We start from the raw sequence: 23,109 nt of genomic DNA, 5'->3' as shown, positions 1-23,109 counted from the left end.
GGTGGGCGGGGCCAAAAGTGGACAGGGCGGCAACAAGGAGAGACTAAAAAGCCTCCTTAACAATAGAATGCCAGCGTTTGGCCTAAGCTATGACTAGAGCCAATGGGAACAGGGGGCGGGGCTTCAAGTCCCCTTCCTCAACCATATTGATTTCAAGAAGCTCTTGAATGCCGAGAGCAGCGCATGAGCGCTGCCATCGCCAGCCGAGACCTAAAAACGCACCCAACGCTGCCCGTCGAAGCCTGGCTGTGGCCCGGTGCAGCTGCACTGTCTGCAACTCAGATAGTTACTCCTTTGGTCCTGCCCCCACTCACATCGCCCAGTGCTCCACAAAGCACAAACAGTTTCCACACAGACCGGCCCGACTGGTCTCGGGACCGTGCAAACTCCGCACCTTCGAGGCACAGAATCCAGCGCTGTCAACTCTCGAGCCCGGGGGCACAGATTCCAGAGGCAGGTGAGCCTGCCGAGAGACACGGGTGGAGGGGGGACCTTCCTTCCAAGAAGCACGGGGTTCCCGTCCCTCACTGTGCACCGACTGAGAACCTCCTCCGCCCTATTCCCTTCACAGAGGTTGTAAGGTGCATCTGACCCCCTGTCACTGTATAGGACTCCCCTTCCCTCTGTATCTCGGCGACACTGGGAGCCATCTCCCTGCACCTCCAGCTCCACCGTCGGCGTACCCTAGCTGTCCTCCCACGCCGCCGAGTCCTACATTATGGAATCCCACCTGCTGCATCTCACTGGCGGTTCAAAACCGAGTCCTCATATTTCACTCCTCTTCACCGCCACACAGGCCCTCTCCCCTACCACAGCCAGTTTTATAGGTTCTGCAGAAACTCTCCTCTTTCAACCTTTGGCTCCTCTTTTATAGACGAGTTGTAGTCAGGTTTCAAATGGCACGAGCTACAATTCCAGTGACGTCACAGCACTGTAAAGGGTCATATAGAGTTTTCACTCTCTCGTCGAGTCCGTTTTTTTTTTTTGCAAATCAGCAGCTGGTGATGCAGAAAAGGTTACAATAAGACCTCACTGTAACCCTTCTACGTTTGTTTTAAAGATGAAAGACAATATTATTTCTTGCCAGAAAGTCTCCTGATCCTAATAGTTCTTATACTGGCCAGTACATATTGAGGTTTGTTGCAAACGTCTTATGCCTACCAAAAAAAGAAAGTAAAAAAAATCACCTCTTTACGATCTCATCCAGCCAGCCCTTAAACACTGGACTGCACCTGTAGGGTACGACCGAACGGCATGCTCATCAGAACCGGAACATCCCCTACTTTAGTTGTTTGGAGGAGGGCGATGATTATATATATATATATAATCTCATAGCATTGGTCTTTTAACAGTCAAGTTTTGCAAAGCTCAGCACATTTATTATCAGAGAAGCTCGTTTTGATTGTTTCACTCAGGGTATTAATTTTTAATGTTTTCATCCCCCAAAAAAAACTGACAAGAAAAAGATTTGATTTCGGTGAGAAAATCGATCTAGCCCTTTGGCTGCAGGCTGACCAGACAGCCGCTTCAACAAAGAATGCAGCCATCAGGGCCTCCCGAGGACTGTGCCTCTGCAGATGTGTCGACTTTCACAGATTTGACCGCTCCAGGCTGCTCTAAATTTGGCTTTGCTGCACTGCGTTCGTGGTTCCGACATGAGCCAAGGGTGTTAGGCAGAAGGTGGAAGGTACCCTGACAATTGTTCCCCACAGTGATTGGTTTCATGTACTTAGGAAGAGAACTGTATACAAACCACTACTTGGGCAAGACTAGTGAGGCTGCCCTGAAGAGTATTATGCAGTGTCAGATCATATAATATATATATATATATACATACATGTATATACACATACATGTATATACATACACGTATACACATACACGTATACACATACATGTATATACACATATATACATACTCGTAAATTTATATACATGCACGTATATATACATACACATTAGTACATACATGTATATGCACACATACACATGTACACGTATATACACACATACACGTGCACACATATATACACACATACACGTATATACATATATCTGTATATGGCTATATGGTCCGCCTACTGAATTGAAGCTCCTTAGTCGGTGATCACATGAGATAGAAGCTTGCACCACTACCAGCAATGGGAGGCCCGTTTGGGTCATACTAAGGAATCTAAGTCTATCACTTGCAGTAGTGGTGTGACGCATGTGTGTTTGACAGAGGGAAGCTACATTACTGCTGCCCATGCTAGTATGATCTGAGAGTCTGTGGGACGTTTATGTGCCCAATGGCCACAGTACTGTGGTGCATATGGTGAAGCAGAGGCTTCACAGCTGCAATTCATGCTGGCCACACAGCGCGTAAATAAATACAAATGGAGTTCAAGGCAGAAATAACAGCAGAATCTCCCACCCACAAAGGACATTAGCAGAGCACTGGCTCAATGCCAAAGGCCTCTGCGCTCAGCGTCTAAATGGAACCCTGGGGACAACCCACAGACGTGCGGGGAGGGAAGGACCCACTGCATCATCAGCACAGTTTTAGCACTCTCCCGCTCACCAAGGTACAGATAAGTACATACCCCACCATCCTCAGGGTGGACACCACCAACAGACAGCGCAGCTGCCCAAACATGAAGTACTTCAACTGAAAGGAGAAAAGTCCACAATCAGGGCAGTGATGGGAGTGATGGGTAGCTTGGGGTGAAGTAATTAACTTTAAGCATCAAAGGCAGAGGGTCATTGCATTGGGGGGGGGGGGGGGGGGGAGTCAAATACATTACATTGGTGGTGATCGTGCCAGTGCAATTAGGGTTAGGTCAGAATCAGGGCCGGACTGGCTGTAGCGGGTACCGAGCGTTTCCCCGGTGGGCCGCCAGGGTGGGGGCAGATTTTGGGCCCCTGGGGGCCGTTTTTGTAGCATTTGTTTTTATAACAACCTTTATTGAGCACCACAAAGTGATTTCAAGTTGTCATAGCAAGTACAACATGCATTCTCTTTTTTTTTCTAATCGTAACACAAATTTCCTTCGAGACGATTAAAGATCTGTTTGCATATGCCAGAATAAAATAGGATAGTCTTGCGACTTTGAAAAAATGAGTGCATACATAAGATACAAATAACATTCGGTACAGAGTGAGTGAGTGAGTGAGTGAGTGAGTGAGTGAGTGAGTGAGTGAGTGAGTGAGTGAGTGAGTGAGTGAGTGAGTGAGTGAGTGAGTGAGTGAGTGAGTGAGTGAGTGAGTGAGTGAGTGAGTGAGTGAGTGAGTGAGTGAGTGAGTGAGTGAGTGAGTGAGTCTTGCTGCGAGTACTACTGGTGTGCAGCTGAAGTGAGTAGGAGCCTTAACAGCCCTTTAAACTGTGGACCGCATACAACTGGATACATTATGGAGTAGGAGTGATATGTGGAGGGTGAAGATCTAGTGCTTTAAAACCTTCCAGCATAAGATACCACTCCATAGAAATGGGGTGTGTATGTAGTCTGCGAGCCTCTTCGCGTCCGATTGCCGCACTTTCGGCACCGCACCATCGTACCACCTCTTACTACCACACAGATAAAGTAGGGCATTTAGGGGATTTCCATCTCATGATGATCGCTCATATGGCCAATATGAGAGCAAGGTCAAGGAAACGCAGTTGAACTTTCAAAGCACATGTGCGCTTGCGGAGGCCCAGCAAACACTCCAGTATGTTGTCCTTGAGTGGTAAATGTGTGATGTCCCCAAGTGCAATTCGGACCCCCCCCCCCCCAGAAATCACACAGGTGAGAGCAAGCCCACAGCATGTGGGTAAAGCCCACCTCCTCGGACCTACAACCTGGGCAGGGATGTTGGGCGTCAGGGAACATGCGAATAATTATTTTTGGGGTTAAATAGGATCTGTGTAACACCATGCATTGTATGACTTTAAATTTGGCATTGCAGGATACACGCTTGGGGTGTTCTAGAATACTCGCCCATGCTTTATCAGTCACTGCAGCTTCAGTTGTCTCGGACCATTTTGTTCTAAGGTCAGTGAGTGGGATGGAGGCTTGTGATCGAATATCAACGTATAACCATTTAATAAGATGGCTGCCCTCCCCCATATAATAAAGAGATCGTACCAGTTTGTGTTGCAGAGGTTCATTACGTTGAGTGTACAAAGGAGTCATGATCAAGGAGGGTTCCATCGCCAAACAGCGACCCCACCTCCTCTACAGCAGCGTCCGCCCAGACATGTAGCCGAGCCTGCCACCAGTGGTTGGTATTCCCAATAGTGGGTTATTACCAGCGTACGGAATCGCATCCGAGGTGTAAAGCAGAGACTTCTTCCAGCAGTGGAGTGATGTTTTAAGTAAAGGAGGGGGAATTTTTACTTTCGGTAGTAACAGAGTATGTAGGGCTCCTCGCTCTAAGTCTCGGGTCTCTTACTCTATTTCCTGCAGGTTCCTGCCTGCTGTCCAATACGACAGCCGTTGAAGCTGACAAGCATAATAGTAGGCCCTAAAGTCAGGTACCCCCAATCCGCCCATGTGAGGTTCTAACTGCAATTTCTTGAGGCTCACCCTGCGTCGGCCTCTTCCCCAAATAGCTGTAGTAGGATTGTGTCGAGTGTGCGAAAGGTGGACTAAGGAACCACTAGAGGTAAATTCACAAAAAAAATATAGGAGTCGGGGGGGGGGGCGCCACCATCTTAGAGATGGCAACCCGCACCATCACCGACAGTAGCAGGGAGGTCCAAAAGGATACACTTGATCGTATTGCAGTAATTACCTTTGACAGATTACCATCAAGTTGGTCCGCCTGTGTTCTGTATATCTGGATTCCTAGGTACTTAAATGTATGGTGTGCTACTGGCAGGTTATAATAACCAAAGTGGAGCATGTTTGGATGAGGTCCGTCATGGAGATAGAAAGCGTTCGATTTCCCTTCGTTAATAGCAAGCCCAGAGATACGTTCAAAGGTGGAAAAAATGGTAGGGAGGGGTTCCACCCTGGCAGAGAGGTCACGTAGGTAGATGATTATATCATCGGCATAGATTGAGATTAAGTGTGTGGTGCCATCTATTGGTATCCCCAGGTGTTCAGCAGTTTGCCTCTATGCTTTAGCTAACTACTCTAAGGCAAGGACAAATAACAGAAGGGAGAGGGAACAACCCTGTCGCGTGACTCTGTGTATAGTGTATTCTCGTGAAATATGACTTCCGGTGCGAACTATTGCAGTGGGGCCAGTATACAGCAAATGCACCCAGTTAAGATATTCTGGAGGAAGACCGAAGCGTTGCAGGGCTGCAAACATGTACCCCCATGTAATGAAGTCACAAGCTTGACGTAGGTCTAACACTATGCAGCCAGCGTTGTCATAATCTACTGGGGTAGCCAGCATGATATGATGTGAGCGTCTGATATTTAGGGAAGTGCCGCGTGCGGAGAGAAACACGCATTGGTCTTTGTGAATTAGGGTAGTTAGATAGGGCAGGAGTCAGTTAGCTAAGACCTTACTTAGGATCTTATATTCGGTCGCCAATAGAGACAAGGGTCGGTAACTAGATAGGTCAGTGCAGTCTCGTCACGGTTTGGGGGAGTGAAATGACTAAGGCTTGCATGGTGAAATGGGGTAAGTGACCGGACTCCAAGGCTGTCTTGTATAGCTCCTCTAACTTAGAAACGAGAGCGTCTGAGTAAGTTTCAAAGAATTCTATGGGCAGGCCGTCGAGGCCCGGGGCCTTGCTATACTTTAGACCTTTGATAGCATCCCATATTTTGTGTCTAGTAATGGGGCCTGAAAGCATCCTTTGGGTGTCTGCTTTAAGACATGGGTATGTGAAGCCGTTTAAAAAGTCATCCACTAAAGTGTCATCGATGTGCGCAGGTTCGTTATAAAGATTACTGAAATAATGACAAAAGGCATTGTTTATCTCTAGTTGAGTGTGGACCATGCACTTGATAGGTACATTAATCCAGGTGATGATGGGAGAAGTTGGGCTGTCTCGCAATATCCGGGCCAACAGCGATCCAGACTTATCAGACTCGGTGTGTTTCAATTGTGTAAATGCCCTGTAGTCAATGACCTGGAGAGTTTCAAGGATCTCAGCATGCTGAATGCATGCGTCCCATAAAGGGGCCCGTTAGCCTGGATCACTCGCTGCAGCGCGTTCCAGCTCGGTCATTAGGTTTTCTATACGAATAAGGTTTCTATGTACCTCTTGACGAGCCCCCACTTTCGACCCAATTGCCACGCCCCTCACGACCACCTTGAGTGCGTTCCATTCAATTAGATTGGAGGAAGCTGTGTTCCAGTTCTCCAAAAAACAGTTTGTGATAGCTGCAGATAGCGTGGTACGAAAGGAGGCATCCTCCAGTAGTTGGGGTCACAGTTTCCAAGTGGGGACCGGGTTAGGTACCCTGCCCCATGTAAGTGTGATCTCTAAAGGGCAGTGGTCAGAGAAGGTTTTGGCCAGGTATGTGGATTGGTGTATTTGGGTGGCGATGTTAAGGGAGCACAGAAACCTATCCTGGTATGAAGTTGGTGTACTGGAGAATAAAAGGAGTATTCCCTATGTGTAGGGTGTAGCATTCACCAAACATCACTCAGTCCCCATCCAGTCACCCAGGTTTTCAGGGACTCAGCTCGCTAGTGGGCTCCAGCGCCATGCAGCGGGGGATGGAACCTATCTAAGTCCACGTCCAAGACAGTGTTACAGTCCCCTCCCAATATCCAGGGATATGTGTCCTACCCAGTCATGGCTATGCCTAGTTGATTAAAAAAACTTGTCCCGATCAACGTTTAGGGCATAAATGCAACCCAAAACCACTGGTAGGCCATCAAGGGTTCCCTTCAGCAATATGTACCTACCCCTTTCTTCTGTGAGTCGGTCCAATTCTGTAAATGGGACACCGTGGTGAATCCATAGGGCCGTTTATGCAGCATAGCTGCAATATCGCCCACTGTAACAAAACCAGCCCTGGCAAACAGCTCGGCCGCACCCCCAACCCCCCTGGGGGCCAGCCAAGCACTTTGCCAGGGCCGATTTTGGTTTCCAGTCCGGCCCTGGTCAGAATTTCCATAAGAAAGGCATTACTTTTGTTTTATTGATAACTTTGGTGCAGATTGACCAATCTGCACAAACCTTCCACAAAAAAACGAACATTCCCATTACGTATTTCATGGCACGTTTTGTGCAGAGCAGTTAAGTGGGGCCAAGAAAAAGGGTGAGTCCCAAGGTACAATTTCCCATTTTAATTCAGATAGGATTATTTTCCCTTTGCTACAGAAAAACAGCTGAACTGAATTATAACAAGTTTGTCATGAAGATAAAACTGTATTCAAAGAATGTACTTTTGTTGGCTTGTCAAAATTCAGTTCCGTAGTTTGAGAAATTAGCTTTTAAAAAAGTGCCCACCTTGGGCATGAAGAGGTTGAATTTTAGAGATATCTGGACCATTAATTTGCAGATCCCCTGTGAATTCATACTCCATTTTAAAACAGAGGCACTCCTTTGGACTATGGGGCCTTTTCCCTCTTAGGGAATTGAAGTTTCGCAATCCAGCCCTGGATTCACAAATCTGCAGCTTTATTATTGGCTAGCCGTCACAGAAACATTTTTGTTGCAGTGACCATCACACAAAAACAAAGCACGGAGCACTGTGTTGTAAAAAATAATGGGAAAAATGACCCCTGGCTCATAAGGGGAGGCCCCGAAGTGACCATCAACTGGTATCCATTTAGTCTTTATTTTAAATCATGGAATTTGTGGGTATTAGAATGGATTTGTGAATCTCAGACCTTTACTGGATACCTCAGACTCACCTTGGCATCAGGATTCACAAATCCCACCTACGATCCACGGATACTGTAAAAAAAAAAAAAAAAAAAAAAAAAAATAAATCAGTTATCCCTAAGCCCAACCTCTCTGCACACAGCCACATACATGTAGCAGGGTTAGCTACCGCAGGCATATTTGCTGCAGGTTCTGGACAGGAGCCAAGACCTACAGCCAACTGCCCACTGCATGCAGAAGAGAAGAGAGCCGGTCACGGGTAATGTGCATTGGAGGGTAGTCGCCCATAGGGTTGGACCAATCATGAGATGCAATGTTGAAGGCTGTGCACTGCAGGTGCTGGCCACCCACAAAGAGTTGGATGGAGGGCATGACTGCAAGTCAAACCCTGCAGACAATCCCACTGCACACAGAGAAAGACTGCGCGCAGTAGTGGTTGGCAATCTGTGGATAGTGGGGAACAGGGTCTATTGAGTAAATGCTATTGTAACAAGCATATGCAATGCAATCGGTCTCGCCTTTGGGACCTTATATGCATTTAGCTATGCAGTACATTAGCCTGGGTGCTGAAACATCTACTGTTCTTTAACATGGAGGGAAAGAAAGCACCAAACTGCTTGACACGCCTGGTATGGGAACACATGGAGAGAAATATTGCCTTTTAGTGGGAAATGGTATAGCCCAAAGCTCTGTTTTTAATATAAAATCAGGGCCTTCTGTGGTTTTATCACTGAAAATATAAGATTTGAAAAAAATATTGTCTACAGGTGCTCATGGAAGACAATTTCTATGGACTAGAATCTAGAGAATGCTAAAGTGATTCTGGTATTTTACTAACCTCTCTGCTGGTCGTTTTCTATCAAGACAGTTAACTAGAGGCAGTTGAACAGAGAAAAAAAAATCCCCAAGCGGAAGCAGACAAGTCCGAGGGCTGATATCCAGAGCCCACATAGTTCATACACATATAAGTATATACTAAAGTATATTCAAGAGGCTTCGAATGCTCGACCTAAAAAGCAGCATCCTCCTTGGTTTTCGGGCTATAGTGTAAAGCCACAGGATGACTAATAACCCAAATGATATCGAATCTAGGTGAGACCCGCAAATATTTATTAAGTACTGGTGCTACTTTGGGTTAGATAACCCTTCCATCAGTTGTCGGAGCTTAACAAATCTAATGGTACTTTTCACAACAGAACCACCACTCTCACACTCTGTAGTATGAAAAAGAGGCTTTTAGCCGCAAAAACACCACTAACAGACTTGTTGTCAACGTGGCCGAGCCACTCTTCCTCTCACCCGTCCGCTAAGTGTAAAATAGTTTAGGGAAAACAAAAAATTTAATTAGGTAGATCTTCAGGGGATAACATTTAAAATACTCATTATGCAATCCTGCAAGAAGGATTTCTTATAAACATTTTTTACTAGCTTCTGAGGCTAGATAAATCTTTTCCACATGCGCTGCTACGTGTTAATGAAAGCTCAATCAAAATTCTGTTTTACCCCAGAAGGACAGCAATATATTTGTATATTATGTAACATTGCATTCATACCCACGCACGCATGCGTTTTGTCGGGTTTACAAAACACTCCTCGTACGCTCGGAGGACGGGCAGCTCTGTCACAGCCTGATAATCAGCTAAGGTAATCTTTGAATATTTGGGGTATACAGGTGAGAGTCCTTCTCATTCCTCTCTGCTCCCTTAGAGGAGTTTTACAACAGCACGAATTATCAGGAAAGAGTCAGTCAATTACAGATGCCGAGGACAGGTCAGGCCTTCAATCAGCAGAGAAAATGAGTAAAGGGGAGGCAAAGGGATGTACCCTGCAAGCAATGCAGAATTCACGGGGCCAGAGTCGGTGCTGGTGATCCCTATAGGTGGTGGGGTTGTAATACTTGCAAAGAGTTCCTCATTGTTTTCAAAATGTGCCTTGGGTGCCCTCACACACAAATGTACCCATACACTCACTGTTTCTCACTCACAAATGCACTTGCATACACTCAAACTTTCAGTCATTGACCCTCACGCACATTGACTGGTGTACAGGGGCTCTGATTTGGACTCCTGAGGTACGGGTGTTCCTCTCTAATAGTGCAGCAGGTGCAGTTGCCCCAGGGCATCTGATCTGCTGCAACATCAACTGTTGCACCACTGATAGACACCACTGACTCGCTCCCACTCCCTCTCACAGGCGCACAACACCCATTGCGCAACTTTTGACTCAGTTCTGCAGCTCAAATGTATAGGGGATCAAAACCCACATAAGAACGCCACGTTTGCACTGAGGCATACAATGAAAGCTAGAAACAAACAAAGAAATGCAAGAAAAGTTAGCTCAATTGTACCACGTGCATAGAAGAGTAAGTGTTAATCATGAGTAAAATATGAATACATTTGTAGCCAGAAGCTCCGAATTCCAGGAGAAAATACAATTACAAACTTAATGTATTAACCCACTGGAGATGACCGGGCATGGTGAAATGTGGCCAGAAAAAGGTAACATACTTGCCCAGTAAACAGGATGGAAGGGAGGAGAATATGCAGACACATGCAACAACTATTATTATTATTATTATCCATTGCCCAACCATTAACTGGGAAATAAATGGTAATTGTAGAGTATTACGGCGCAGTACTGGCAATTTCAGGTGCCAATTTACCGCACCATCCATTCTGAACAACTCTTGATTGGCCTGTAAGTAGGACAGTACGGACAGCTGCGTAAAATGTGAAGGAAAATGCATCCTTTTCTCTAGCCAGAGCCTCACATGTTTTTTTCCTGTGTCGAAGTCCTTAAATGTCACATCTAGTTTAGATGTCCCTAAATTTCCTGAAGCATTAAGACTACCTTGGTTTTAGTTTTGGGAGCAAATTACTCCAATGATAACAAGCATTGGCAAAACCTAAAGGTCTAATGTTTGGGGACAGTTTTGGATTGGTCAATGCTTCTTTTGTTATGGATCTGGCAAAACGTTATTCTGCAAGCAGCTGCTGGGAACTCAAACTTTAAAAAACAAAGAAAACTTTGGCAAAAAGCAAAACATTTTTGGGGTTTCGAAAAGCACACACTGCCTCCGTATTCCCCGGCAGATTCTGAGGTGGGCTGACCGACTGCCCCAGGCTGTGCCCTGATGGGAGGAAGGGAAAAGCGAATGCACATTAACAGGGTAATGGATGAAGAAGGCAGACTCAAAGATCTTACAAGTCATTTATACATATAACTTGTGTAAAAGCAGAAACTCTTAGCAAATGCCAGACCTAAACTAAGCATTGACAAGAACATTGGTCTGACCTTGGATCATTAGTGAATTTCTTTTTTTCAAATTTTTATTGTAAGAATCTGCTAGAAAAAGAAATAAAAATAACACACAGTAACCTAACCATGGTCGCCATAAGCCTGCATTAGAAAATGTAAATTAATTTTTTTTTTGGTCAAGTGGCTGTTTTGCTAGTGATTTTTTTTTATTTTATTTTTTTTAATGAAAGTCAGTTGTGCCATGCACGTCTTATTTGTGAAGAAGACCAGAATATATGACCACCTAGCCAATCACTCAAACCACAGGCAGCTACAATGGTACCGTAAGGAGGCAGAAAATAAATCATGTAACTGGACACACAACGTGCACGTAAAAAAAAAAAAAAACACAAAAAACTGCATTTCAAACGAATGTAAAAGAAACCTGATATTATAAAGCACACTTGGAACCAGGTTTCTCACGGAAAAGAAAAACTATTTTTTGGTAGATGTGAACAATGTGCACAGGCTAAGTTCCGACATCAAAGCTTAGGGAGCCAGTAGTATGACACATTGCCCCATTAAATATGCTGTGGGGGGCGTAAGCGAAATGTGACTGACAATTCAACAGGAGGCCCACTGACCAAAAACCACTCTATGTGGTTGTATTATGTATGGTTTTTGGGGGAAAACAATAGTTGGTTAAGAGAGCTAAAGAGGTCTTAAAGGCAAAAGCTAAAAATTTAAATGAATGGAAAATTGAATGGGAATATACTTGGCTTCTGCTTTCCAGGTGCATGACATAACAAGCATTGGCGAAAGTAGCAAGTTTTGCCTTTGGAAACTATTGGCTTTGCTAAATGGTTGTTACCGATGCTGTAGAGCATACCTTATGTCGTGAAGCATGGCTAAAGAGTAACACCCCCCCCCCCCATAAAGATAAATAACGCTATTATTCTTTCACCCGGATCAATGTGCAGGTACATGCAACACGCATGCTAGAGTTTACAATATGAAAATGATGCAGTCTATTTACCCAGCCGAGTTGGATCGGTAAGTAAAAAATCTTTTTTCTTTTTTTTTGTGGCACAGTTTGGGGGACGCAACATGTACAGCGAGGGTAGGGGAAAGCACCATAGAGGTCACTGGTGGCGGGGGAGAGCAACACAGAGTATGCCAACGGGTAAATGTGGAAGAAGAAATGTGAGAGTGAAGCAACACACTGGGGCCGAAGCAACATAAGGTGGGATGTGGGGGAAGCGAGAGAGAGGATTGCGGCGCACAGGGGGAAGAGAAGCAAATAGCCTAAAGAGGAATGTGGATATGTTGAGGGGGAACACACAAGCAAGAAAGCAACATGGGGTGGAGAAGCGCACTAGTGGGAGCATAAAAAGGCGGGGTAAGGAAAGAAGCAAACGGGTGGGAAAGACAAACAGGGTGAGTCAGGGAGAGCAATACCAGAGGCTGGAAAGCACATGCATTCTCATGGAGTTCTTAACCAAAAAGAAACAAGCATTTGCAATGCAATAGGTCTCGCATATGCAAGAGTTTGAGCTACTGGAATTGGAATTGACAATGCTTTTTATTTATGGGTTGGTTTTTAAAACATAAATAGAAGGCATTGCCATTTACAATGCCAATAGCTTAAACTGTCGCAAATGTGAGACCTATTGCATTGCAAATACTTGGTATGCAGGCATGCAGTTAGTGGTTATACATTTTAATAAGGGTGTACTGTCCCACGTGGTCTCTTGGCATGACAAACAAAGCTTACTGAAAATAAAATTGGCATCTTTGTTGAGTTTAAAAATAGAAACTAGAATTGCATAATGGTCTAATGCCATTTTCTTCTCTCTGGAGGCAGGCACCAATTGACCGGCCAAATGTGGCATGTGAAAGTTGTTGGCTTCCACAGGAAGATGTCCATGCCAGTGTTAATGACAAACAAATTAACTAACTCAAGTGACTGACAACTGCTTCTCCGGCACTCCATACGGCTTATGAATGAAGTGTCATTAATGTGATGATGGCTAGCCAGAGAAACAAAAGCAGTTACCCCCGAGGTGCCAGCAGCTCGAGAACCCCGCCCCACCCCTTCCTTGGGCCCAGGGTGCTTGTGCCCAAATTTACGGTCCCCTCTGCTAACTGTGGCTATAGATCCCACTAAAGATCAGTCTGGGTGGATGTTACTGCCTGTGAGCATCAAATGTAAAGGCAGTGGGTTTCCGGTCTACTGTAAATATTGTGGAGGGGGTGTGTAGGCACAGACCGCTAGGGAGATTACCTTTATAGATCCTCCATCATGGCACCTGAAGATTCTGGTTCACAGATGGTAATCAACCGGGCCCGGTGTAAAGAAGCCTAATGTCCAAAGCAGCCCGTGGCCACCTATTTTCCACCAGACCCATCCCTAGTGCCTAGCACGTCTGTCTAGAGCCTGGTAATAACAAATACTGAGAAAGGGGTGTCCCTGCATTTCTGTGAAGTGGAGGAAGAAATACTAGGAGCAAGAAGAGTCCTCCTTTATATTTATTTGAAGGATAAAACGAAAATGTATTTAAACCCATCTCACCAAGTTCAGCAGGAGAATAGCAAATGAATCAATACCAACAAGGCTGGCCTACCTTAGATGAATAGTTGGCTTCATAAACTGTCAGCAGACATGCAAGTACCCATAAACACACGGACACAGCAAAAAGAGGCAAAAACACATACACGGCCCTATGCACTAAACAGCAGAGATTTCCCTCATGGGGTCATTTAAATTGATTATAAGCTAAAACCTATCATGACAAAGCAATATTCAGTTAATGCAGATATTGTAGGTGTCATCTAGAATGAGAGGTGAGGTAAGAACATAGGTGACTAAGTTATCTAGAGAGCAGAATGCCTGCTGGTGTATATCAGTGAACGTAGGATATGTAAATTATATTGTGGGCCATGCGACTGATGTTGCAAGTGAGAAGAGTAAAATACTGTTGGTGACAGATTGGTGGGTAATTGTGGGTGCGGACGTTGGTGAGTGGTGTTGAGTTCTTTTGAGAGAAGCTGAGTGATGGGAATGGCTTTTCCGTGCTGCAAGTTGTTGAGGGTAAAAAGGTGGGAAGGCCAGTGGATGAATGAGGTGGGATGCATGTACAAGAATGATGCTGCAGGTGATTTGTAAGTGACTAAAGGTGAGTGAACAAGTGGTATTGGGTGGCACTGTGAGTAGATGATCAGTTTAAGTAGGAGGGTGACTAGGAGGAATGGTATGGCAGTGAGCGGTGTAAGGAATCAACAAATCTTGAGGTAGTGGTCTGCCCATAAGCAGGAGTGGTTTTAGAGGTTGGTGAACTAGGGACATAAACGTGCACAATTGTAGCTCGTCTACCTCAAACTAAACTGTCACCTATTTGTCACGGGGACCGTCCATAACACATCATAGTTTGAGTATTCAATGCTGACTGAAGGCTCCCTGCTCCCAATCTGATATCATAGACCCCTGGTGACTTCCCTGACTGGCACTGCTGCTGCTTTTCTTACAAGGAGTACAGAAAAAGATCCGGGGAGTACCTTCGTGTTCCGCAAAGTGAACTAGTACCTCTCTGGGTGGGAGTCTGATCTGACATTCGCCCCCGCCGGACTTCTTCTGCCTCTGGAAGTAGCACAGGAGCTTTCTCTTTAGCGCCTTGGTACAGCCCTGGGAGCCGTAGGCCCCCCCGCATCAGGACAGGGTACGGGTAAGTTTCGTCTCCCATGTCTGTGTTATTGCTACCGCTCCCCGTCTCGGAATTACGTGGGGACCGTAGAAGATTCTTCAACCAGATAAAGCCATATAAATCAGAACGGCGGGCCTTTCGCTTTCAATTTTGTTTGTAAGAAGGTCATGTTTGTTTAGAAAGCAATGAGGGAGTGTTATTGAGGTTTGTTGCTACATCTCGCCCGAGGCCACAGAAGCCCACCCCAAAACGGAGGAATAACAAGCTGTGTCCATGGAGCTGATGGGGGAGGGAAAGTGAAAGCGCACAATGCTTAGCGCCAGCCCTACACGGGGACAGATGTGCACGCGTACAGAGTGCACATCTCCTGTCCGCGAGTGCACATCTCCTGTCTCCCATCGGCAGAGAAACTGGTGACTATAGGTCTCGCCAAGACGAGCAGCGCATGCGCTGAATCGCTAGACGAGACCTAAAAACGGAGTGCTTCAATAGTGAGTAGTGGAAGGACACAAGTAATGAATCTATTCTCCAGGAGATGGATAAACACAAGAAGAGGAAGTAAAGCCCACACGAGCTGACAAATAAAGTAGCAAATAAATGAGGGTGACACAGTCAGCCAACAGTAAGCAATGATGGGCTCAGAGTCCACTCTAACCTTACAATAGGTTTTCAGCAACAGACAGCTTACACTGTCTAGTAGGTGAGACCTAAACCATGAACGACAGAGCAGACAAGCAAACTCGCACAGGCTGTTACAGGTCTTAGATAACCCAATACAACTGCAGTTAGAAATAGTGTGAAAGTTCACACTATAGCAAAACGAAAGACAAAACAAAAAGTACAATGGCTCTCAGTGGCTCCCAGAATGGAGATACTACTTCAATCCATGCTGCAGAAAACAGTCTATGCACAGCAACGCAGCCAAATACCCCTGCTAGCAAATTACGAGCTATACATACTCAAAACATCTGAAGACTGCAACCCATGAAGAGTCGACAAGAGCACCAAGAGGCACGTCTGTGTAAAATGTCACTCTTAAAATTTGAAAAGTACAACCTCCAACAGTGCATAAATTTTTTAGGTCTTGCCTGACCCAGCGCATGCGCTGGTCTGGCGAGACATTTAGTAGGTGGGCTTCGAAAGTGCTACCCACCTTTTTGTGCTGGCGACAAGCTATAGTGCACGATGGCGTGGACGCGCACAGCTGCTCCCCGCATTCCCCCTTCCCTCCCAGCCATTCTGCGCCAGCCTTCAGCACCATACCCCTCCCCCCGCTGCTGCGTGAGCACCCCTAGTGTCAGTCATCGCGATCACTTTCGCTTTTACAGTGATCGCGATGAGTGATTGTCGGTGTGAGACCTCACGCCAGCACACATAATCTACCTTCATTTTTGCTCACTTACCTCCAGCACCTCTCAGTCCGACAACCAGCTACGACCCAATACTGCCACAGAGTACACTTTACACTCTGACCGCCATTGCTGCTGTTGTGTCCTACCCACTGATTGGCACCCCCTGTGGAAGAAGGGCTACACTGCTGTGCCTGTCGATTGGTCCTTCCACTCTTCTTTTCGATTGGTTCGGTTCTTGAGCAGTCATAACAAGTTCGACCTATCAGAACTACGCACACCTTTATCCGAACCCACTTCGCCTTGTGTCATATCACATTCCCATCTGCCTAACCAGGTCGCCTCCAGCTTTTCACAATAGATTATCAGTATCTCGTGTACTTTAGATAAGATCTATATAAAAGACACACAACGTCCAGATCAAAACAGTTTCCCTGTTGCGGCTACATGGTACAGGTCATTGTTATAAGCCCTGCAAATCAGTGGAAATATCCTGAAATATATGTCTGCAGAAATGAAGGTGAAAATATACCTGTACTAACCTAATTTTTTGATTTTACTTGTTTAACTATCCTGATTGGATTTGTAACATGTAACTATGTAAATATCCTATACAACGTACTTGGTTCTATTGTAAAGCGCTCGGACACGTGGGTAAATAAAGTCCACGCTATATGAAGCTGCATTAAATAAACAAGCATCGGCATAGCCAATAGGTCTCGCTTTTGGGACCTTCTAAGTATTTAGTGATGCAGCACAATATCCTTGGTGCAACAACATTAACTGTTGCATGGTTAAACAATTATAAAGGCCCCAAAGGCGAGACCTATTTGGCTATGCCAATGCTTGTTTAACTATGAGTCTGAGTAAAAATATATATGTATTCAATTATGTGCATTTTAGTGATGAACTGACAGCCCATTCCAAAGTCTTAGCCCAGTGGTTCTCAACTGTGGACCACGGACCCCTGTGGGGCTGCAACTGTTTATGCGATGAAACGACATTACCAGATTTTTTTTAAAAAAAAACATAAAGCAAAATTAAAAATGTAAAGTTTTAAAATGCCTGTAAATGTTAAGAAATGTTTAAATTGGAAGCTAAAAATCAAGTTGGTGGGCACAGTGCAAGTACACCAGACAGAATCCAGCATGGGCAACTGATTGCCTTAACTGGAGCAGCACTGGTATGCACAGCTAAAAAGAGTACATGCATTAGGAGCAAAAAAAAAAAAACAAAGTTACATTTCAGAGTTCTATTGCTTTGTCTTTTAGAAATAAAGCTACATTTTAAAATCTCCAACCTTCCCATTAAAATTTCTAACGTATCAGTTTATTTGCCAAGTAAATGATATATTCAATAATTTGTATTTTTGTTTGAAGTAGACTTCTTTCTGTATTTCGGAATAGTGATATTACTTCGGCAGGAGGAAATTTGCCTTCCAAGAGGGACTCATTGGGTTTACACAGAAACCATAAGGTTCAGAGCTACTGCCATTGACGTTTTGCACGGATACCTATGTAGGCATTTCTATAGCACAATGCTTGCTGGGTAGTAACGGAGCCCCATATTTTAATATGGGTGCTGGAACAAGATGCAAGATTGTGAACTTCAATTGGAGATTTACATAGCACAAGGGCATTACAGTTCATATTTTTAACACAATTGGATTACATTTCAAAATACCTATTTCCCTGGACGGCGATTCAAGAAAATGCTAGTGATAGCATGAGTGATCTTTGTAGCCAATGACACCAGAATGTTCTATAAAAAAGGTAGAAATGCAAAAATTATTTCTTCGTATTTTGGGAGGATAGGTAATATTTCAACACATTCTTTTCTACTTTGACATCTGGCATCCTTCACTATTTTTAAGCACTATTCAGATCTCCCAAACAAGCCTTTCTAAACTTCTCTCATTTATCTCATCTGAGGCCTTATTTTTCTCCCTAATCCAATTCTAGCGACTCCTTCCCAATCCCAAACCTCCTACTACTACTATGATCTCTAAATAAACACTTTCTACATGCTTCCCTTTTCTATTTCTCCATTATCCCTTTTAATCCAGCTAGAAGACTCACATGTCCACTGCTCAAATGAACACATATTTTCCCTCTACAAACCCACCACTAATCCTTTTTTGGTTCCGGAGTTCAGACGTCTCAAGGGCATTAAGTGCTATATAAATACCAATTACAACCCCGAGTTACCCCTCCCCCACATCTCCATTGCAGTTTAAGTGGATTGAGCACACAGCTATCTTTACCTGCCCACCCACCACCGAGTGTGCCACTTTCTCTGCAAAGGCTATCAGTGGGGCATGCTTTCGTAGCCCCCGTACTGACCGGGTGTCCACCATAATCTCAGCGCTCTCTGGCTGACCAGCTCCTTGCACGTCACACACCTCTACTTTCGACACGCAGGTCCTCGGTAGATGACCCTGACATTTGCCTAGGCCTCCACTGTGTTGTGATTTATTTATGGCTGAAAGTTATACGCTTTGCAACATTATAGCCCTAGGAGTATATGACATCCCCTGTCCCGCCCCCCCCCCCCCCCCTGCCCCCGAAGTTTCACACTATTCCTGCAACCTTTCAGGTCTCCATGTAGTCACTCAACGGAGAGTCTGACCTATCTTTAAAATAAAGACTTCCTGGTTTCATAAGTAAGTGCTATAATTGCTCTTGCAGCTTCCTGCCTGTGGCTGCGGTTGCCAATGGAAGCAGGCAGATAAGGGTGGTGTATCAGAGTGTGCTGCTGAGTCAGGTGAGAGTCCATTAGCTACACAATTACAATGAACTCAATGGCACAGCGAGTCCAGCCTTAAATTGCTGCGATCACCAAACCCTTTCAATTGTGGTGGAAATTCTAGCCGACATTTCACAAACCGTTTCTACCGATACCCTTGTGCTCAATCACGCACACCGTTTCATTCAGAGTAATACAAATCTGGACAACGTCCTCTGCCTCATGCTTCAAGTCAACAATTTAATTTAAGCCTCCTACTTCCTCGTCACCTTAAGATGTGTCTTCTTATTTCTAGAATTCCCACAAAAGCTCTAGCAATAACCACCAATCTTCTGCCCTGTTCTATGGTGAAACTAGAATCAACAGGAATTTTCTCCAGACCAGTTTGTTCACATGCCAAAATCACATATGACAAGAACTAGCCAAGTTAAAATCATCCATAACTGATCAAGTGAAAAGTACATCGGAAATTAAAGCCAGTGCGCCTACCAATTGTTCGTTCCTTGGTATGCATATTGTGTGAAGGATGACGGGCAACGAAGCACACTTTATCAAAACTTTATTACACCCACTATGTTCTTCCTAGAACAGAAAGGGCTCTATCACTGTAAGGGAAATACTGTTGAGAAAATAGAAGACAGAATGAAGAAGTTTAGAAATCCAGTACACTTTTCAAGTCTGGCCTTTAAGGAAGTTTCAGCTATATTTCCAGACTGTTGATTTTATTTAAAAAAATATCCTCCCTCACACACACACTTACATTTTGTTTCCACCCACCACAGCATACTGCATGGGGTAATGGGTCAGCCTACTTTAGACATGGTTCTCTTCAGTTTCAGTGACTTAAAAGCACGTGCACATTGTACGCATGCGCCAAAAAGACTTCCCTTCTCTTCACTGACAAAGCTAGTTCAAAGTGTGCTTTTTATTTATTTTGAACTTAACATTAAATACCAGATATTTATGATACCTGCACTTTGGGTGGCCAGTTAGATGGGGATCCGTTTTCTGTTGCTGTTCTAAAGTGTTTAAGTGGTACTGTAACAACGCAGATGCCTGCGTTTCAGTGTTTGGTACCGTTAGGTTATGATTTATTCTGGTCACCACCACAAACAATTAACGCTAAAAAAATGCATGCAGCAGCTAGAAGGCATGTTATGTAAAAAGATCACTAGTTAAAAACCACATTGTTGAATGTTTTTTTAATTAAGAATCTGCATTGCAAATATATACCAAGCATGTTACGTGGCGGCATGTTTTCTTTTTTATCTGAGGCATATGCTTACAATATTGCTTTTTAATTAACCATATCACCGGCCTGCCAAAGCCAGGTCTATTGGCTTTTCCCATGCTTGAGTAGGTTTTGAGGGCACGAATTTTTTCAATGTGTAGGAGACACGAGGCAGTAGAAACGGTATATGACTTTAATAAGTCCAATAAATCGCTTGAATCTTTATTGTAGGCAATGGTCCTTGCAAAATTAACCAAAACTATAGTTGAAACAATTACACACATATGCAGTAAAAATATATACAAAATTAAATGCCTCTTAACAATTCTTGATCACTATAACAATATGAATAGATAGTTACTGTCCCTGGAATTGATAACGTAAATAACAAGTTAATCGCCATATATTTTCCTACACATGCAATTCTAGCAGTTCTGGGTTGTAAATACAATTTTCTGCTTTTCTGATAAAAGCCGGATGTTAAGAAGACCACTGTCGAAGTACAATTCTTGGTCAACCCACTTCCACAGGTCAGTTTATAATCGGCTAGTGCCAACTGCCATTTTCACAGTGTCTCGTTAATGTCCCCATTCTAAGATAGAGTAGATCCAGATGAAAAGCTGGCCGAGGAATCCTACACAGGCAGTTTCATAGCACTATTTTAGCCTCAAGAAACACCTGTGGGGTTATATTTGGACTTATGCACAGAGTAGCTTCACCAAAGAGTAATATTTTACCAGTGCCGAGATGTCAATTTATGAGGAATTTTCTATATGTAGCAAGTCCAGATCTAGGGTTGTAGTCAAGGCCATGGGTTAGTATTGTGACCAGCAATATTGAAAGTGAGGTCCTCCTCAGGAACATGTCGGTCAGGGGTATCCCTTAAAACCAGACGTATTGTGAGTGCTTGGGGTCTGTAGGGAGTAAGTGAGGGTGCATTCTTGGATTTCTATAGAAATCTTTTAATTTTTCTATGCAGTCTGGCGGTGTTTTGTAATACAAAATTTCTGGATGTTTACATCAGGTCACATTATTTATTTGCACATTACATTTGGAGCTATAGAACCAACAACAGACTGAAAAACTACCTTCACATGGGTTACGAGAGTAGGACACTGGCGAATCTACATGGAGTGACTGCCAAGACACAAAGGTTTGGCACCCGATCTACACCCAAAATTTCTCAATTAACACAAGCCTGACAGAGGACTGCATGCTTATCAAGTCTGCTACAATGGCTGAACTCACCACTTCCAAACAACAGCAGTGGTGGCACATTCAATAGATCTAAACCGACAAGCAATTGGTGAATACCACTCCAGAGGCAATTATATCAAGCATGGGATAATTCATAATTGAATAGATTTTACAAACTGCATTTCAGTTAAAATGCAAGGGATTAAATACGTTTTTTTAAACGTGGATGGTGATGTGATCAAGGCTCACCCGAGCCGAAACGCGTCAGGACCGAGCAAGGCAATAAAAAAATCTTTTAAGCACTACATCGTGGTCCGTCTCCGTCTTTGCAGGAGAGCTGAGGAGTGTCGGAGTGCATAAATATCTATACACACACACACACATATATACACCCCAAATCACCTGTGGGTCTCTTTCTGTGCACAACCCCTTCGCAGTGCATTTTTCTATGTGCAGTGCCAACCTATTACTTTTTTTTGCACAGGACTGCAAAGTGTACCCCTTATTTGGACAAAGCTCCCTTTTCCCTATGCACAATTATTATGATCATTGCCAATACCCTTTTCTGAGGCGAATTGTCTGTCTTTCCATGTCGAATGCCACCATTTCCTTGGTTGGACGCCTGTTCTTCATAACCATCTGACTGGTTACCCTATTGACCTAGTGTGGTGGCCACAGAGTGTCCCCTATCCATGGCCCTGTATCAGGGCCAGCTTCTCCGCTTCTCCGCTATGGCGGAGGAGCGTCACCCCCCCCCCCCTGCCAGCAGCATCTGCTGAAAAACTTGAAAAATAAACAATAATAAAGCATGTTTTTTTATCCTGTTATTTTACTCCTACAGTAGTTTTGGGGACAGGTCCAGGGATGACAGGCACTGAGGGGGGAGGGGGGGGGGGGACTTTTATCAGTGCGCTTGACTGTTTCGCCGGATGTCTGAGGCCAGCAAAACCGGCACGTGCACTTAAGCGCTCTCCAACCCGATCTGTGTTGCTGGGTTGGAGAGAGCAGGCACAGGCTGCCAGTCTCCATGGGAGTGCAAATCGAGGGCACTCACGCCAATCCTGACACTGCTCTCATGCTGCGAGACCAGCGTCAGGATTGACCTCAGGGCAGTCTGGGAGCCAGAGCCTGGCTCCACTGCAGAAGAGAGGTGATGCGGTGGGATTCAAGTACGTTTTTTTTTATGTTTGTTTGTTTTGTCCCCCTCTCCCTTCACCCCGCCACTTTGTCCCGACACCAGCAGCAACCACACAACCTAGGACTTTGTGTCTGCCACCTGGACAGTTACCCTCTTTGGTCCTGTTCCCTAATCTGGTCTGGTCTTTTCCCTGCATGGTGCCGTGCTCTACTATCATTCACTCTGCCCTTCTCTCTACCGGTCTGGATGGTACCTTTCACCAATTTCAGTGCCTCTTTTCTATCTGGACACCTTCCCCATGTCCCTAGTCACTTTTCCATTTTTCCTCTCCATGTTCACCGTTTACTCTAGTAAGGGCTTGCCAGGCGGCTTCTTTCTTCCTCCTCCACGTAGTCACGTTTACTTTGCCGTGGTCTCACCCTCCTATTTTAACACCCTCCTCTCCCCTCGTGGTCCACTTCCTTAGTCATGTTGCCCCTCTTCCTAGCAAGTGTCCCCTTTCCTAACCCAACGCGCCCCCCAGCCTTGGCCCAGTGAGTGTCCTAGTTTTTGAGACTACGTTCCCGAATTGTCTGCTCTGGCAGGGTTAGATTGGGATCAAAAATCGGCCGTTGCACACCCCAAAAAAAGTGGCCCACGTTTGCATAATTGCCTTGCCGCAAACACTGTTTCAGCGAAATTTTATGAAAAGAAAGGGGGTGGGGGGGCATGTTTTAACTTCACTTAAATAAATTTTTAAAAAATGCAGATTA

General features: G+C 44.7%; 1 protein-coding gene across 3 annotated transcripts in view; it reads right to left on the bottom strand.

The window, feature by feature from the left end:
- SRC (SRC proto-oncogene, non-receptor tyrosine kinase) overlaps positions 1–23,109 on the bottom strand; it is a 211,037-nt gene that overhangs the window by 155,980 nt on the left and 31,948 nt on the right. The window contains exon 2 of one of the 3 annotated variants that reach the window (XM_085619192.1): positions 17,730–17,807. The exons of the other annotated variants lie outside the window; for them this stretch is intronic. The gene's annotated coding sequence lies outside the window, so the exon portion shown is untranslated. The remainder of the gene's footprint in view (positions 1–17,729; positions 17,808–23,109) is intronic. 3 annotated transcript variants of the gene reach the window in all.

Source organism: Triturus cristatus, chromosome 7 (genome assembly GCF_964204655.1).
Source record: "Triturus cristatus chromosome 7, aTriCri1.1, whole genome shotgun sequence".
NCBI lineage: Eukaryota > Metazoa > Chordata > Amphibia > Caudata > Salamandridae > Triturus > Triturus cristatus.
The sequence above is the reverse complement of the archived record's forward strand: the minus strand, read 5'-3'. Positions and strand labels throughout refer to the sequence as shown.